Source organism: Anabrus simplex, chromosome 10 (assembly GCF_040414725.1).
Source record: "Anabrus simplex isolate iqAnaSimp1 chromosome 10, ASM4041472v1, whole genome shotgun sequence".
NCBI classification, from domain to species: Eukaryota; Metazoa; Arthropoda; class Insecta; order Orthoptera; family Tettigoniidae; genus Anabrus; species Anabrus simplex.
The window spans coordinates 12,838,245-12,856,750 of NC_090274.1; the positions used below are offsets into that span (position 1 = coordinate 12,838,245).

General features: G+C 41.6%; 1 protein-coding gene across 1 annotated transcript in view; it reads left to right on the forward strand.

Annotated features, from left to right (window-relative positions):
* The first annotated feature begins 480 nt into the window (after nucleotides 1–480).
* LOC136882176 (leucine-rich repeat-containing protein 15) overlaps nucleotides 481–18,506 on the forward strand; it is a 37,402-nt gene continuing 19,376 nt past the window's right edge. Inside the window, exon 1 of the mRNA XM_067154728.2 lies at nucleotides 481–557. The gene's annotated coding sequence lies outside the window, so the exon portion shown is untranslated. The remainder of the gene's footprint in view (nucleotides 558–18,506) is intronic.

Below are 18,506 nucleotides of genomic sequence, written 5' to 3' on the forward strand. Positions count from 1 at the left end.
CACTATTTCACCGTCAGATAACTGTTCAATCACGTAGGCTGAGGCGACCTCGAATGAGCTCTCAGTCCCTGACCTGGCCGGAATCGAACCGGAGACCTCAGGGTAAAACCCAGGCACGCTAACCGTGCACCACGGGGGCGGCTTTCAAATTATATAGCTTTAGATTTCTTAACCGCCTTCGTCTGTGTTTTGATTACGAAGCTATCGGAAATCCAATCATACCTCAAAAAAGTCTCCCCTTCGCGTCCTTAACTGAGGGTGGCGAGTCATATTTTCCCTCTTGTCCCACATTTCTGATCAAACTGTATGTCAACTGTTCTTATCGGATTTTCACTTCCGGAGTTGTGTGAGCACATGAACTTCGAATGTGTGCGGCAGCCTGATTTCATGGAGACTGTCACGTTAAAACAAGAGATTGCTCATAAAGCATTGAGAGAAGGATCTCTGTGCTATCTCGGGCGGACCAAAGTCCCACCTCAGGTTGGTAGGAGTGGTCGAGTATCTCGGATGAGTCAACACTGCTGGGAGATAGCGGCTCAAGTGAGGATCGCTGTAAGGTAAGCTGTATTTCTATAACAAGGTGAACTATAACTATACAATAGGTCTGCTGACTCAATTCCTGCCTGAAAGTACTAGAAAAATTCGAATTAAACAATAATTAGGGGAGAGGATTAATTTGCAGCGTTTTGCAACAGAAATTTAGTGTTTATGCACTATTTAGTAATACCGTTTTGAAAGAAACACATAGCATTTGAGTAAATTCTGATAAATGGGTCATATCTTTTTTTGATAATATTAATGTGAAATTAAAATGTCATTACTTAGTGCTAATGACGAATTTTCACCGTCAGAATGTTGGCCGGCAGGGTAGCTCAGGTGGGGTGGTATACAATTTCTAATCCTAGATTGCCTGTCCGAAAACCTGGATTCGATTACAGATCTGTTCGCAATGAGCATATGGAGCGATAGCAAATGGAACTGCCACAAACCTACTACGCTGGCGCAGCAGGGGGAGAGGTGATACGCGTCCCAGGTGGCGGATTGTGGGGTCCTAACCGGCTTGCCGGCGGACTTGAGGGAAATAAAATACCTCTCGCGGACCAATCACCCCCCCCCCCGTGCGTGGGGGACGCAGAGGAAGGATACACCCACGGTATCCCCTGCCTGTCAAGAGGCGACTAAAAGGGGCGACCAAGGGATGATCCAATTAGAACCATGAGACTACTTGTAATTATTACCATCACGAGGGGAACACCATGGGTCGCACTTACTTGCGGGTAGTACCACTATGTTAGGTACGCAATAGGTTTGTGATTAGTAGCGACAGTGTTTGAATCAGGAGGTGGCTCCTATAGCACCTGTGATTCGTACCCCTATATGAGCGACACCATGGTTCTGCCTTACCTATGCTCATTTCCCACTGTGTGAGTAATTCCACGGGATAGTACGAGTCCCTGTGGTTAGTCCAGTAATTACTGCGTTTACATGCAGGATTCAGATCGATCTGAGTACACTTCCCGTATTGAAAACGCCATGTAAACGGGGACTCAGTTCGGATTGAGTCTCAAGGTCGATACGGTAAAATTTGGGATCGTATCGTACTCAGTTCGAATTGAAAACGACTGCGCACACACTCCATGTTTGTTCTGACGAAGTCATCATCATCAAAGTTCTGTCGAAATAACAAATATAATAAGCCGGTAAATATATTACCTGTATAAATGATCAGCAACTGCAATCATATTTATAAGACGGCCAGCCCTGGCGATTAAGAAAATCACGATAACCTTCTGTTGGGGGTCAAATTGGAATGTGCGTTCTATCTATTGCACCAATTACATTTGAAATACCACACATACTTTTAAAACTGAAAGTTATCTCCTAGGCTTCTACTTCATTTGGCGTTTTTAAATTCTAAGAGGTGATATCGATTTTACAACAATTCTGCATCGTCTGTATATGTCGATGTCGCCTGGCGAATTCAATACGATATTCACATACCACATGTAAACGGGGATCGTATTCAATACGGTAAGTGTACTCAAATCGATCTCAATCCCCATGTAAACGTACTAAATGTGAGGAACGCCATAGGTTTGCGTTGCCTGTAAATAGCGCCGCAATGTGCGAAAGACCATAGGTCTGTATTACATGTGCGCATTACACTACCTGTGAATAGTACCATAATGTGTGGAATACCGCGAGTCTCCGCTACTTTTGATTAGTACCGCAACATTGCACATAGCATGGTTCTACTTTCCTAGCGATAAATACAAATTATGAGGGGCTGATGACCTGGATTTTGGACCCGTTTCGACTATAAGCGTAATCGATTCAGCATCGTGCTATAGAAGCAGTCTCTTGGTCAGTAATACTATTGTTTTGTGCCAGCGCCTGTGCATGTGAGGCACTGTGGGTCGGATTCACTGATCGTTTTTAATTCATATCCATCCATCCATCCATTCATTCTTCGTCCTCACGCTTTGAGTTCTGGTCAGTGGAGGATTTTGGAATTTTAAGTTGTCATTTCATTTCGTCTCATTTCGTACCATTAGGGGCCGATGACCTCGATGTTAGGCCCCTTTAAACAATAAACATAAATAAATAAATCAATCGATTAATCAAATGGAACTGGTGATGGTAATTCGTCCGTCGAAGGGGAACGTTAAGGCTTGAGCAGAACCCTTGTGCTATTCGACAAAGAGTAGGACCGTGCCGGCTCTGGGTTTCACCGTCTTCCTTCCTACTATCGTATATCAAAACAAAACCCCATGGCACTACAGCCCTTGAAGCGCCTTGGCCTACCAAACAACCGCTGCTCAGCCCGAAGGCCTGCAGATTACGAGGTGACGTGTGGTCAGCACGACAAATCCTCTCTGCCGTTATTCTTGGCTCTCGAGTTCGGGACCGCTATCTCACCGTCAGATAGCTCCTCAATTGTAATCACGTAGGCTGAGTGGACCTCGAACCAGCCCTCAGATCCGGGTAAAACTCCCTGGCCTGGCTGGGAATCGAACCTGGGGCCTCCGGGTAAGAGGCAGACAAGCTACCCGTAGGCCTACAGCACGGGGCCGGCTATCGTATATCACGTCGTTCATTTCATCTCATTAACTTCTCTGATGCGGTTGGCGTCAGATCGTAACAACTCACTATGGAGATTCATCTCACTGTCATACCTGACTCCGAAGAGAAACGGGAAAAGGGTTGCACACAGGAGTGGAGCTAATAGTAAAATCAATATACATTAAGTATCATAACATTGTAAATTCCTTTTTAAATTAATATAATGTGAAACATAACAGAAACGAAGTTATATTAATGAAAAATGAAAATAGTATAAACAAAATACCGTATAGAAAATTAACTGATATTCATAAATGAGCAACACTTTTAATGGAAATAATAGAGCATACCTGAACATTTGGTTTTGTAATTCGTGTTCCCCTGTCATTTACAATTAAATTTCTAAATTATTATTATTATTATTATTATTATTATTATTATTATTATTATTATTATTATTATTATTATTATATATTACAACCTATAAAAATAATAATAATAATAATAACAGGCATAGTCCTGATTTTGGTGGTGATAGTGATTATTATTGTTTTAAGAGGAAGTACAACAGAGCAACCATCTTCTATTAACACTCATCGGAGGGAAACATTGGAAGGGATCCGATACTTCAAAAAATGAATGTATCGGATAAAGAAAGACAAGGGCCACGAAGGGCGTAAAAATGGGACTCCGTAGGACTCGCAAACCTAATATCGTCGGAGTCGGGAAAGAACAAGTGTTGACCAAGGGAGGTCGGATAGGATAGATGAAAGTGAGGAGCCTGGCACAAGCGGAAGCAATGTCAGTACTAAGATAAAGCCCCCTAGTCGCCAACCTACGCTCCCAAGTTAAGAGCCACCTGGGGCGTACAATTTTGGTGCCCCCAAAATACACTATAGGATTGATTCGTCAAACTTTAGGTATTTGAGCTTTGCAGGCAATACAGATTAAAATACAGAAGTGCACTTCGCGTTCTATCACTATTGCGAAAAGTCACCTCCCCTGAATATTACACACTCGACTTCAAAACGATCCCCCTCCCCCCCCCCCCTCCACACCATTTTTTTTAGTGGTTCTTCGAGTAGCAAGGGCAGAATAAACAAAAGCAGTGCATTGGGTGGGTAGCAAATCCTAGCCCTTATTTCTTAATCCATCTGCAATTAATGTTGTGTATTGTGCCACTTGCCAAGCCTTCAGTACTCTCATTTCGTCTGCTGACAATCGTCAATCAACTCCACGAAAAGTTCTGGGTTTAGGTTACCGAAATTCACTACCTAAAAGACAATCACGGAACATTCGGTGCATATTTTCTTGCTACTAGAGGCATACGGCTAGAGACAGACTAACAGCATACGCAAGAGCTGGGTCGTTCAATTAAGTTGGAACCGGAGCGGCTAAGCCGGCAGCTGGGCGGGAGGGAGGAGAGTCCACGGGGACTGCCGTCTGAGACCATCTTGGCAGGTTTCATTCTGGCTAAGTCCGGTAGTATTTGAAGGTGCTCAAATACGCAGTTTCTTTCATGTTACAGTGAGTGCAACATCTGTGTGCAAAGTGAAACGAGAATTATTATTATTGTTATTTATTTATTTATTTATTTATTTATTTATTTATTTATTTATTTATTTATTTATTTATTTATTTATTTATTTATTTATTTATTTATTTATTTATTTATTTATTTATTTATTTATTTATTTATTTATTTATTTGTCCTCCAAGTGGAGATTGCCCTTGAGGACAAAGTATACAGAAAAAATAGATGCATTTAAAAGTGATTGTGAGGAATTGATTACATAAAGGTTAGTTTGTACATTTCACATATTTTGTTTCATTTAAAAAGTGGAAGGTACGGTTCTTCAGGATTTGGATTGAATATTTCAAGGTAGTCATTACGTTGTTCGTTAGTCCAACCCGTTTCTTTACGTGGTCGGGTATGAGGTGAGATGAATCTGTCGTGGCAGGTTTTTATGACCGGATGCCCTTTCTGACGACAACCTCATCAGAGGAATTAATGATGAAATGAATGACGTGATATATGATACTAGGGAGGGAGAGGGTGTCGGCACATAGCCTACTCCTGTCGAATAGCAGCAAGGGGTCTGCTCAAGGCTTAACGTCCCCATCCGACGGACAAATCACCATTAACAGCGTCATATGCCCTCACCCCATATGAGCACTGCAAATATTTTTGGAATTTAATCCAGGCTTTTGGCACGCAATCCAGTGATTAGAAATTGTATACCACCACTTCCCCTACCCTACCGGCCAACATTCTGATGGTGAACAGAATAGAATAGATTTATTTATCATCAACAGGTTATTTCCCCAATTAAAGATGATTCAATAAAAGATAATATACAGCAAATACACCTTAAGTAAATAACACTAATTTCCTAAAATAAAAACCAAATTCAAACTAAATCTAGAGACCATTTTATATGCATATTTACAAAACCTTAAATAACTTAAATAAATAAATAAAACTCAATCTCCTTAAATAATCGACATTATTAAACTACATCTAGCAACATTTACATATTTACATATCTTACATATAGGGCCTTACATTCGTGAGGTCATTAGGGCATATCTGATTTTAGACGGGGGTGAGTGAAAAAGGTCCACTGATTCACCCACCTCATTCAGTGATGTTAGTGCCCTCACAAGCCATGAGTTAGCCCGAGCCACAGTTCTCACTTTAGGCAGATGAAAAATATACCTTTGCCTAGTATTGCGACGAGGAACATGTAATGGAATCAGCTCCAGTAATGTTGAGCAATCCACTCTGTTCGTCAGACACTTATAAAGAAAGAGGGCATTGGCACATCTGCGGCGTGAGTGCAATGTCCTCATGCTCATAGTCTCACAAAAAGACTCGTAATCGGACGAAGAGAGAGAAATACCCAAACCCTTGTAGCTGATCCATTTCATGAACCTTATTTGGACTCTTTCCAAGTTTTGTATTAAATATTGCTGAGAAGGCAGCCACACCTCGCAACAGTATTCTAACGATGGCCTGGTTAGAGTGCAAAACAAAGTTTTTAGAGTTCTAGGAGAAACAAATTCGGCACAATTTCTTTTCAGAAAGCCAAGTAATTTAAACCCTTTCCTAGAAATCTTGTCTAAATGTTTCTCGAAGGAAAGACCGTAACAGTTTGAAACTGTCACACCAAGATCATTTATTTCATTCACACGAGCTATTTGGTTATTGCATAAATGGTAAGGGTAGTTTACTGGTTCCAACTTGCGTGAAAATGTAATTGCGTTGCATTTTGAAGTATTCAAACCAAGCAGCCACTTTTCACACCAGTTACTTAGTAGGTTTAAGTCAGACTGTAACAACTTACAGTCCAACTCACTATTGATTACCTTAAAGATCTTTAGATCGTCAGCATAGAGAAGGCAATTGCTGTGTTGTATAACTGATGTTATATCATTTATGAATATGATAAAGAAAAGAGGACCAAGTAAAGAGCCTTGGGGGACACCTGAAATAGGCTTTGACATAATGCCATCAGCTTTTACTACGCAAACTCTATTAGTGAGATAGCTTCTAATCCACTCCAAAGCACTTCCTCCTATCCCATATGCTGACAATTTGGTGAGTAAAGCATCATGTTGAACTGAATCAAAGGCTTTGGAGAAGTCCGTATAAACAACACCCACTTGTTGCCTCCTATCCAGAGATTCAGAAATGAAATTGATATACACCGCCATATTGGACACAGTAGAGCGTTTTTGTACAAAACCGTGCTGCGCTATATTAATATACTGTGAAACTGAACTGTACAATCTCTTATACACGATCTTCTCTGCCACCTTTGAAATTAGGGACAATAACACAATAGGCCTATAGTTATCAAGCACCATTTTGTCTCCTTTCTTGAACACTGGTATGACGTAACCTTTCTTCCACTCACACGGAAAATGCCCTGACGAGAATGACATATTTATTATGATGCTAAGTGGCCTACCTAGCTCGGACGCACATTCTTTCAATACTACTGCGGGTACGTCATCTGGACCACATGATTTGGAGGTATCCAAAGAAGCAAGAATTGAAGATACCTCTGCTGGAGAGGTCACTATTGAAGTTAGGCCTATATCACACACGGACGAAGCGGATAGATTACACTGTGCGGCAGGTGAGTGATACTTTTCAAAGGTATCTGCAAAACTGTCCAAGATGCTCCTCTTGTCCTGTAATTCTTCCCCGTCCTGAAGCATAGTAGATGGCAGGCGAGATGACTCGAACCGGCTAACCTCAATGTCAGACCGTTTAGACTTCAACGTCTTAGCGATCATGGCCACCAGGCGAGCTTCAAGACAGTCCTTATAACTTCTCTTATTAAAGCCTGATCGAGGTTAAATGATTGGCCGCATATGACGAAAAAGACAGGGATGCTTCCTCTACCGCCAACCATTAATCCGATAATAATAATAATAATAATAATAATAATATTAATAATAATAATAATAATAATAATAATAATAATAATACCGGGCTGAAAGTTCAGACGGTAGAGGGCAACGTGGCAGGTTCAATCCTGGTGGTGTTAGAAGGCGCTCAAAATCGTCAGCCTCGTGTCGGTAGATTAACTGGCACGTAATAGAACTCCTGCGGGACAACATTCCGGCACCTCGGCATCTCCGAAAACCATAAAAGTAGTTAGTGGGACGTAAAATTAATAACATAATAATAGACCTAATTATTCTATTCCACATCGAGTGTTTGTTTACGATTCGTACGTCCGTACAGAACCCGCTCGTGCTATTAATTCAAGATAAATTCCCAGTTCTTCGAATTTTAAGTCGTGTAACGGTTCAGAGATTAGTTAATACATTTCGTGAAACGGATAAGAAACGAAGAAGGCTACGTGCAGTGCTAAAAGAACATTTCGAAGACATTGGACAACGTCTGAAAAATTCTCCTAATTAACCTCTTGGCAGTCTTTCTCAACGAATGGCTTCGTACAAAGGACTATGAAGTTTCTTGAGTCAAACTCCTATAAATGAACTGTGGTGCACCGAACGAATTGGCCGTGCGGTTATTGGCGCGCAGGTGTGAGACTGCAATAGGTAGACAGACCCACTGTCGGCAGCCCTGAAGATGGTTTTCCGTGGTTTCCCATTTTCACACCAGGTAAATGCTGGGGCTGTACCTTAATTAGGTCACGGCTGCTTCCTTCCAGCTCCTAGTCCTTGCCTGTGCCATCGTTGCCAAAAGTCTTATCTGTGTCGGTGTGACGTAAAGCAACTTGTTGTTTCTGTTATGTTTTCTATGTTCCGGTATATTTCATCATTACTTCTTCATTTCCAGAGTTCTGTAGTTCTTAGCGGGCCGAGTATTTTCCTTCTAATTTTTCTTTGCAGTACTTCTAATCTATTAAGCTTGTAATTCACTCGCGTATTACGGTTTGACCACTGTGTTGTAGTGTTGTATTTTGAGGATTTTAGATAAACAAATTTTGTTGTAGATATTCCTACTTATACCGTATGCTCTTTCCATCTTTTCCATGCTTTCTTCTACAGCGGATTTTTCCAAACCGTTTTTTTTAATTGTTTCTCCCAAATATTTGAATTGTACTACCGTTCTTATTCGACCAATTTCAGCTATTAGAAATTTTGGAGCATTTTTTTTTTATATTTGTCATAAATTTTGTTTTTGCTATTTATTATTAAGAGCCTCCGTGGCTCAGACGGCAGCTCGCCGGCCTCTCATCGCTGGGTTTCGTGGTTCAAATCCCGGTCGCTCCATGTGAGATTTGTGCTGGACAAAGCGGAGACGGGGCAGGGTTTTCTCCGGGTACTCCGGTTTTCCCTGTCATATTTCATTCCAGCAACACTCTCCAATATCATTTCATCTGCCATTCATTAATCGTTGCCCCACGGGAGTGTGACAGGCTTCGGCAGCCGGCACAATTCCTATCCTCGTCCGTGACCCGGTCGAATGACTGGAAACAGGCTGTGGATTTTCATTTATTATTATTATTATTATTATTATTATTATTATTATTATCATCATCATCAGAGCTGGGCCTTACTGTAGAAGTACATATTTCGCCATTTGCTACAGTTAATAATATGTTGTCAAATTTTTGCGAATTAGAATTTTTGCAGTGATTGAAAACATTTCTTTATTTTCCATATTTTTTTATATTCCCGGCTATAGTAACTTTTTTTTTTTTTTTTTTTTTTTTTACAAATATTCGAACATAATTTACATTAAACCTGTGGTTTTCAAGTTTAAGCTGTAAATCTTTAACTGTAGCTTACTCTTTTTGATCAGTCTTCTTTTGCTGCCGCTTTTTCCCACACCTGTGGGGTCGCGGGTGCGAACTGTGTGGCACGTGTGGATTTGGCCCTATTTTACGGCCGGATGCCCTTCCTGACGCCAACCCTATATGGAGGGATGTAATCACTATCGCGTGTAGCTTCAGTCGCTTAAGTGCGGCCAGTATCCAGTATTCGGGAGATAGTAGATTCGAACCCCACTGTCGGCAGCCCTGAAGATGGTTTTCCCTGGTTTCCCATTTTCACACCAGGCAAATGCTGGGGCTGTACCTTAATTAAGGCCACGGCCGCTTCCTTTCCACTCCTAGCCTTTCCCTGTCCCATCGTCGCCATAAGATCTATCTGTGTCTGTGCGACGTAAAGCAACTAGAAACTATTGCGTGTTTATGTGGTGGTTGTTAGTGTGGTATGTTGTCTGAATATGATGAGAAATTACTCTTTTTGATCAGTATGAACATTTAATAAAATACAGAAAACCTTTTATATTATTTTTCGGCATTATTTATGAAAAAATAGTCTATATTTTTAACCGTTTTATCCCATGTGTTTGTACATATTTAGCCATTTTTGTTACATATGAATTATTGTTCTGATTGTTATTATTTATTTATTTACCAAAACTAGTGATGTAAAGACGAAGAAAGGGCGAGCCCCTCTAATACATTTATCTCCCAATCTCCACAGATACAGTAATAAAATGATCCAAAAAGTAGTAATTGACCTTGTTTTGGACACATTACTAAATAAAGCTGATCGTTTTCAGGACATCAATAATCAACCTTTTTAACCCCACCCCTTTTCGACCCCTGTTTCTCCTTTGAATATCGTAATGCCAATTAGTTCAGTATCTAAGATAACACGCTTATAAAGTATCTGCCGGGTTTCACAAAAGTATGTCCTGTCGTTTTGACATGATATTTGGACAGACAGACAGACAGACAGACAGACAGACAGACAGACAGACAGACAGACAGACAGACAGACAGACAGACAGACAGACATTGAACCGTTGCTTCTAAGATGTTTGTATGACCTAGACATTTTAGTTAATCGAACAAAATTATCGTTTTCATAGTGTACATTTTATTGACAGAGTTGTTCGATCGACTCCAATATTATTCTACACTATCAGACAAGAAACCTTGCAGTTACGTAAGTGAGCATCTTACATTCCCAAGGATCGCTGTTGATATCAGACTATGCGATGTTTGACTGGATTTAAATCGCCACAAGAATGTCATGTAGTGACGGGAAACAGAAGACCTTCTTTACATAAGTCTTTCCGAAACAAACTTCGTGCAGGAAACTACTATATTCGTAACACTGACGAACACCCGGGATTGATGATGATCATGGTGTGATTGTTTTAAGACGACTTTCGCAACAACTGAGCAACCATTCCCTTTTGACACTAACGGTGGTGGTGATTATTGTTTTAAGAGGAAGTACAACTAAACAACAATCCTTTATTAACACTAATGGTGGTGGTGATTATTGTTTTAAGAGGAAGTACAACTAAACAACAATCCTTTATTAACACTAATGGTGGTGGTGATTGCTGTTTGCCCCAGGGGATGCCATATTGGGAGCGTAGGTTGGGGACCACGGGGCCCTCAGCTGAGTCATGGCATTGCTTCCACTTGTGTCAGGCTCCTCACTTTCATCTATCATATCCGACCTCCCTTGGTCAACTTTTGTTCTTTTCCGACCCCGATGTTATTATAGCACTCAAGGCCTAGGGAGTCTTTCATTTTCACGCCATTCGTGGCCCTTGTCTTTCGTTGGCGGATACCTTCATCTTTCGAAGTGTTGGATCCCTTCCAGTTTTTCTCTGATTAGTGTTATATTAGAGGATGGTTGTCTAGTTGTACTTCCTCTTAGAACAATAACCAGCACCCTACTGATTACTTGTTTAAGATGAAGTACAACTGGACAATCATCCTCTGTTAACACTAATGGTGGTGGTGTTTAAATAAATCCCTTCATTTTACAAAGGATGTTATGCTCATTAATATTGAAAATAAACAATTATAAATTTAGAGTATCCAAGTTCTGTAGGCTTTTTCAATGGGGACATTATCAGAAATTCACCCCAGTGTGACAGTGGCTTGCCCCACCTCCTGAAGGGGCTAGTGCGTTGTTAAGACACCATTGCATGCCGCCTTTGAAGCAACAAGGCAATTCTACATCTTCCCTAGTGCACTCTCACTTTATGCGATCCTAAGGAGATTTGCAGTGGATTTATAAGGACGTTCTCTGGGAATACTAGTGAGGAGCTCGCATTCACACTGGAGCCAAACACTGGTAATTTCACGATTTTAAAAGCGTTAAGTGCTTAAGTATTCGTAGACAGTGAGATTAAATTATGCTTCTATTCATGGAACTTAATTTTTGAAATAGTAAGTTGGTGTATCAGCCTTGGAATTTGACCCAGGGGTACAACACGCCGCTCTGTAGTAAGAAGCTGCACCTCCTTCTACTGTCCTCGCCCTGGAGAACGTATTGAATTTAGTGAGCTCTTATCAGCTGATTAGTGCTTTATCAGTCTGCCGAAAGTAATCGGAGTACAAGTATTTATCGTGGCCAGATAACGCAAAGACAGTCCTGCCAACTCTGTTAGCCGACACTAGGACAGTAACGGGTATGGCTATTTCCAGGCAACATAAAGTTCATCGAAATGGATTCGTTAACTCACTTCCCGTGTCTAGGTCAAGTTAATTGTTTCCCAAACTCAGCAGCCGCAATGGTTTTGATATTGGATTCAAATAGATTTAGAATAGTGTGGGGTTCACCTATCATAGTGCATCCTGATCCCATTCCTGTGTTAGCTAGCATTCTAGGTCCCTGGAATTTGACACGCTTTCAGCGGTTTCCTTCCACGCTGATAACAATGTTGGTGATCTGCTAGCGTGAAGTTTATTTTTTGAACTATAGCTCATTCCATGTTAAGAAAACAGTATTGCTCTTATGGCAACAGGGTTGCCATATCGAACTCTTCTGCTCAACACCATCACGGGAAAACGGCGGCACGTAAGTTTGTGATATTCAGGATCTAAGCTCAAGACAAGAAGTGGAAGAAACTAATAATAATAATAATAATAATAATAATAATAATAATAATAATAATAATAATAATAATAATAATGTTATTTGTTTTACATCCCACTAACTACTTTTTAAGGTCTTCCGAGACGCCGAGGTGCCGGAATTTAGTCCCGCAGGAGTTCTTTTACGTGCCAGTAAATCTACCGACACGGGGCTGTCGTATTTGAGCACCTTCAAACACCACCGGACTGAGCCAGGATCGAACCTGCCAAGTTGGGGTTAGAGAAGTGGAAGAAACTAAGCTACAAATTATTTTTATGAACTAAAGGGGACGGGGAGTTTACATGTGCTATTTTTGGTTTGTACAGAATCAGAGGTAAACTACGGCATATAAAGAAGCTCAGCATTGAAATGTAAGGCAAATTGTGGGAGAAAATACATAAATAATTTTTATGGGCTCGAGGGATGGGGAATGAATTTAATCGCATTTAATACAATTTCTCGAGGCAATAAAGGCTAGAAAACCGACGCAACAAATAAACAGTGTAGATGACTATAAAAAAAACCCACAGTATTAATGTTGCGCGCGCTCGCGCGCTAGATGCTTTACGTCGCACCGACACAGATAGGTCTTATGGCTACGATGGGGTAGGAAAGGGCTAGGAGTGGGAAGGAAGCGGCCGTGGCCTTAATTAAGGTACAGCCCCAGCATTTGCCTGGTGTGAAAATGGGAAACCACGGAAAACCATCTTCAGGGCTGCCGATAGTGGGGTTCGAACCTACTATCTCCCGAATACTGGATACTGGATACACTTAAGCGACTGCAGCTATCGAGCTCGGAAGTATTAATGTTAAAGAAATACGTAAATTACACACGTTGGCTTATCGCATAACACTCATTCAACACAGTTGCGGATTGATTTAAAGCCTAAAAACGCACACGCAACCAATAAATACGGTAGATGAATTCACTACAGAAGTGAGCTGCGGGGGGTTCACAGAGTGAGGGGCTACACGAGGCTTGTACCAGAGCAACACAGAAGAAGGAAAATGAAGGAAGGCAACGAAGCGATGGCTGTTCCTGCCACTGTGCTTCCTCCCTACGAAGGTATTCATGAGAAAGAAAATGTTATGTAGTTATCTTAATAACTCACGGGCAAAAATGCCTCATCCTTTTTATCTGTCTTTCATAATACTTTACAAAGTAGAGTATAATATCCCTTAATCACGAGGAATTATGGGTGTCTCAGAGGGGGTGCTGGTCGTTACGGGACAATCATATAGAATGTGCAGAGTTATCTAACTACCCAGCTACTTTCCGCAGGCTGCTTCACTTGGGACGCTGCAATAATCCCATCTATCGGAGATGAGTGGCAGCAGAAGAGACAAATCACATCAAACAATGTAATGTAATTGTTGATCAGTTTTATGAATTTTCCATATTGTAGACCTTCACATTTAGTTTTCATTCAACTCTGAGATATCAGAGCATCTAATGTAAAGGCAGTCCTTCCTTCTGTTATGAATCCCTCTTGTTTTATTCTTCAAGTGAGCGCTCCTTTACGGCCTTCTCATTTTTATAATCATCTTAACATTTTTCCTTGTCCACACGGGCGGATGATGACGCGGTTTTACACCTTAAGACAGTCATGACAAAAACCATCGTCGGTTAACACTATTAAACAGTATTTCTATGTAACAACGCTTGGCGTTGATATGAACTAAGCAACCAAAGTCTAAATTCATTATTCTGTTATCATAGTCGGTACGGTAAAACTGCATGAGACAAAAATGATTGGAACTTGTATTCTCTATAACTTTGGTTACGGTAATACTTTTCGATTGGACCAATAACATAGGTACTACAAAAAATAGCCACCTTCACCTAAACTACAGTTTCATCCAGCGTGGATTTTACATACAGATTTCCATTAAATTCTGTTTTCTCGCTGCTCGGCGTTGATATAGACTTAGAAACAGAAATCGAAATTCATAAATATCTCTGTTATAACCGATACAGTAAAAATGTATAAGACATAAATGATCGGAAATTTGATTCTATATAACTTTACTTATGCAGTATTTATCGATGGGACCACTAATAACATAAATATTTGAGAATTAAATTTTAGGTCTTCCCTTAAACTACCATTTCACTCAGCGTGAATACAATTATTTACAGCCTAGATTGTAGCGCTTCACTCCCCGACTTTAAACACCGGTTTTCATGAAATTATCTTCAACTATTTTCTCGTGATGCCCGTGCATACATACATACAGACATGACGAGAAATTAAAAAGTGCATTTTCTTCTTACTGTCGACACGACCCATACAGAAATAACATTCCTTTTTTAAATTCTGAGCAGTGTACAGACTAAACTCTTTATTATATATATAGATGTTTATTTTGCCGGCCCCGTGGTGTAGGGGTAGCGAGCCTGCCTCTTACCCGGAGGCCCCGGGTTCGATTCCCGGCCAGGCCAGGGATTTTTACCTGGACCTGAGGGCTGGTTCAAGGTCCACTCAGCCTACGTGATTACAATTGAGGAGCTATCTGACGGTGAGATAGCAGCCCCTGTATAGAAAGCCAAGAATAACGGCCGAGAGGATTCGTCGTGCTGACCACACGACACCTCGTAATCTGCAGGCCATCGGACTGAGCAGCCCTTCAAGGGCTTTGGTTTTTTAGATGTTTATTTTGCGAGTTCATTTACGTTGTCGCAATTAAGATTATTACATAATTTGGAACATGTTGGTCTCATAGTTTCAGATATATAACACATTTTATAAAAATAATTATTTGAATAATTTCAAAATATCCCTTGCGGATCATTTTTTGAGTTTTTACTTTGAAACTTTTTCGTAGTAGTTCTTAGGGGTACGTGAATAACTTTTGGTATTATTATTATTTGAACAATTCCATTATTGATGTTGTTATTAACCCTTCTGTATTCTTATTAGAAATTCTCAAATTTTCGTATTTGACTCAACATATCTCTAGCAGATATCATTATTTTTCAAAATGGTTACCAATTTTTATGCATCTTGCAAGGTCGTATAGGCACACGGAGTTTGAAGACAATGATGCAAAAACTATTCCGTTTACAACAGTTTGAATACTGAGAAATAAAGTTTTAAAATGTCAATTTTGTATAAAATTACAGTAACTGCATCAGAACCTCCCAACACTATATTTCTCCTTCCTTGGCCCTTTTTCTCACCGTGCCAACAATTTTTAACTTTCTACTCTACTTATTTAACCTCCATAGATAAACATATGAGTACGTACCACTAGCAGTAATGATTGATCTTTGAATGTTGAAAGATTAGAATTTTAACTACTATTACTATAAATGTTTTTATCCCTCCCCTGAAGGGGGAGGCGGGCCTCTTGGACGGTGACGCCGTCTCTCAGGCAGGGAGATTTGTTACGGTGAAGGAGATGCTTGAAGGCGAGGGGGTTGGCGGCCGTGGCCTATACTAGGAACTGTCCCAGCATTCGCCTTAGTGCAGGAGATAACTTCGGAAAACCATTCTCAGGACAGTCGACGATTGTATCCAGGCATGAGGTCCAGCCCTGTCCTTTCTCCCGAATGCAGAGGCGTAGAGCCACGGTAGAGCCGTGGCCACCCGTCCTCTGCTCGGTTGGCCGGTCAGAGTGCAGAGCTGTTGGACCACGGGCAAGCCGTGGCCACTTATGGGCCGAGACCCACTCTGCACCTACCGACCTAGCTTTCACAAAAAGATTGTTTGTATATTCCATTGTGCTAACCCACATCACATACAACCGTTAAAGTTAAGAATTGTTGGTAAATCTAACACATGGAACCCAAGCTGAACTATGAAGAATGAAATATTTCTCAGCAAACGTAAAGAAAAATACAAGGTACGTACGGTGGACGTTTTTTACTCGACATAATTTGTCGTACATAATGAAGAATGGGTTAATGAATATTGAATTTTCACGACCGCATTGTAATCGAAACAGACTTTCAACGTATTCGGTCGTGTTACGTGCATGTAGTACGTGTTGACGAGATGTTAAGTACAGAACAAAAATGGCCAGCCGGACACCATGTACGTAACACGACCTAATACGTTGAAAGTCTGTTTCGATTACAATGCGATCGTGAAAATTCAATATTCATTGACATGCCCCACAACGGGCGACTTAAACGCACTCTACAGTGTGCTAGCAGCAGTGCCAGACCTGTAGCTCAGATCCTTTCAAACAGAACAAAGCTGGCCTAGGCCACCATAGCTCAATTGGTAGAGCAACCGACGCGAAATCGGGAGGTTGTGGGTTCGGATCCCACTGGTGTCCAGCTATCCATTTTTGTTCTGTACTTAACATCTCGTCAACACGTACTACATGTACGTAACACGACCTAATACGTTGAAAGTCTGTTTCGATAAGAATGGGTTAGTTTGCCTATTTCTAACTACGGAAACTGTCAACAGATAACAGCACAGGAACCGCCAGAAATTCAAAAGTGGAAATATGAAATACAGTGAAATTCCGAAAGCATTTATCGAGAAAGTGTGCGTTGCCTCTCGAAGGGATCTTTAAATATCTCAGTTGGACATTTAAAGATAGCCGCACACGAAAAAATTATGTTCACGTCTACCCCGAGGAATAGCGAGTTGACCGTGCGGTTAGGGGCGCGCAGCTGTGAGCTTGCATTCGGGAGAATAGTGGGTTCGAACCCCACAGTCGGCAGCCCTGAAGATGATTTTCCGTGGTTTACTATTTTCACACCACGGTCCGGCTCCATGGCTAAATGGTTAGGGTGCTGGCCTTTGGTCACAGGGGTCCCGGGTTCGATTCCCGGCAGGGTCGGGAATTTTAACCATCATTGGTTAATTTATCTGGCATGGGGGCTGGGTGTATGTGTCGTCTTCATCATCATTTCATCCTCATCACGACGCGCAGGTCGCCTACGGGTGTCAAATCGAAAGACCTGCACCTGGCGAGCCGAACATGTCCTCGGACACTCCCGGCACTAAAAGCCATACGCCATTTCATTTCATTTCATTTCACAGCACACAAATGCTGGGACTGTACCTTAATTAAGGCTACAGTTGCTTCCTTCCCAGTCCTAGCCCTTTCCTATCCCATCGTCGGCTTCGGTGCGTCATAAAGCCCATTGTAAAAAAAGAATAGGGTATTTTTAGTGCAAAAACTTCAGTTTTGGTTTTTGGACCATTTTGGCTTAACAAATCAGTAAGGTCTCCCCTTAAGTCGGCCGCGTGGTCTAGGGGTAAATAGGCTGCCTCTTATACGGGTATCGTTGGTCCGATTTTCAGCCAGATCAGGGATTTGTATTTCCTGTATCTGAGGGCTGGTTCGAAGTCCACTAAGTCTACGTGATTCAAGTGAGGAGCTATCTGACGGTGAAATAGTGGGCCTGGTCTAAAAACCAAGAATAACGGCGGAGAGTATTCGTCGTGCTGACCACACGACAGCTCGTAATCTGAGCAGCGGTCGCTTGGTAGGCCAAGGCCTGTCACGGTTGTAGTACCAAGAGGGTTTGTTCTTGTTTATTTTAACGCCAAATTCATTCGCTTACTTGCTGATGCTGTTCAAAAGGAACTGCAGGTCTTCTAATAATATAATACACTGACTGACAGAGCAAATGCAACACCAAGAAGGAGTGGTCAGAACTTTATGCCAATTGCAGGGTAGACTGACATCACTAAGGTATGCTCATGATGTGAAATGCGCCGCTGTGCTGCGCACGTAGCGAACGATAAATGGGACACGGCGTTGGCGAATGGCCCACTTCGTACCGTGATTTCTCAGCCGACAGTCATTGTAGAACGTGTTGTCGTGTGCCACAGGACACGTGTATAGCTAAGAATGCCAGGCCGCCGTCAACGGAGGTATTTCCAGCAGACAGACGACTTTACGAGGGGTATGGTGATCGGGCTGAGAAGGGCAGGTTGGTCGCTTCGTCAAATCGCAGCCGATACCCATAGGGATGTGTCCACGGTGCAGCGCCTGTGGCGAAGATGGTTGGCGCAGGGACATGTGGCACGTGCGAGGGGTCCAGGCGCAGCCCGAGTGACGTCAGCACGCGAGGATCGGCGCATCCGCCGCCA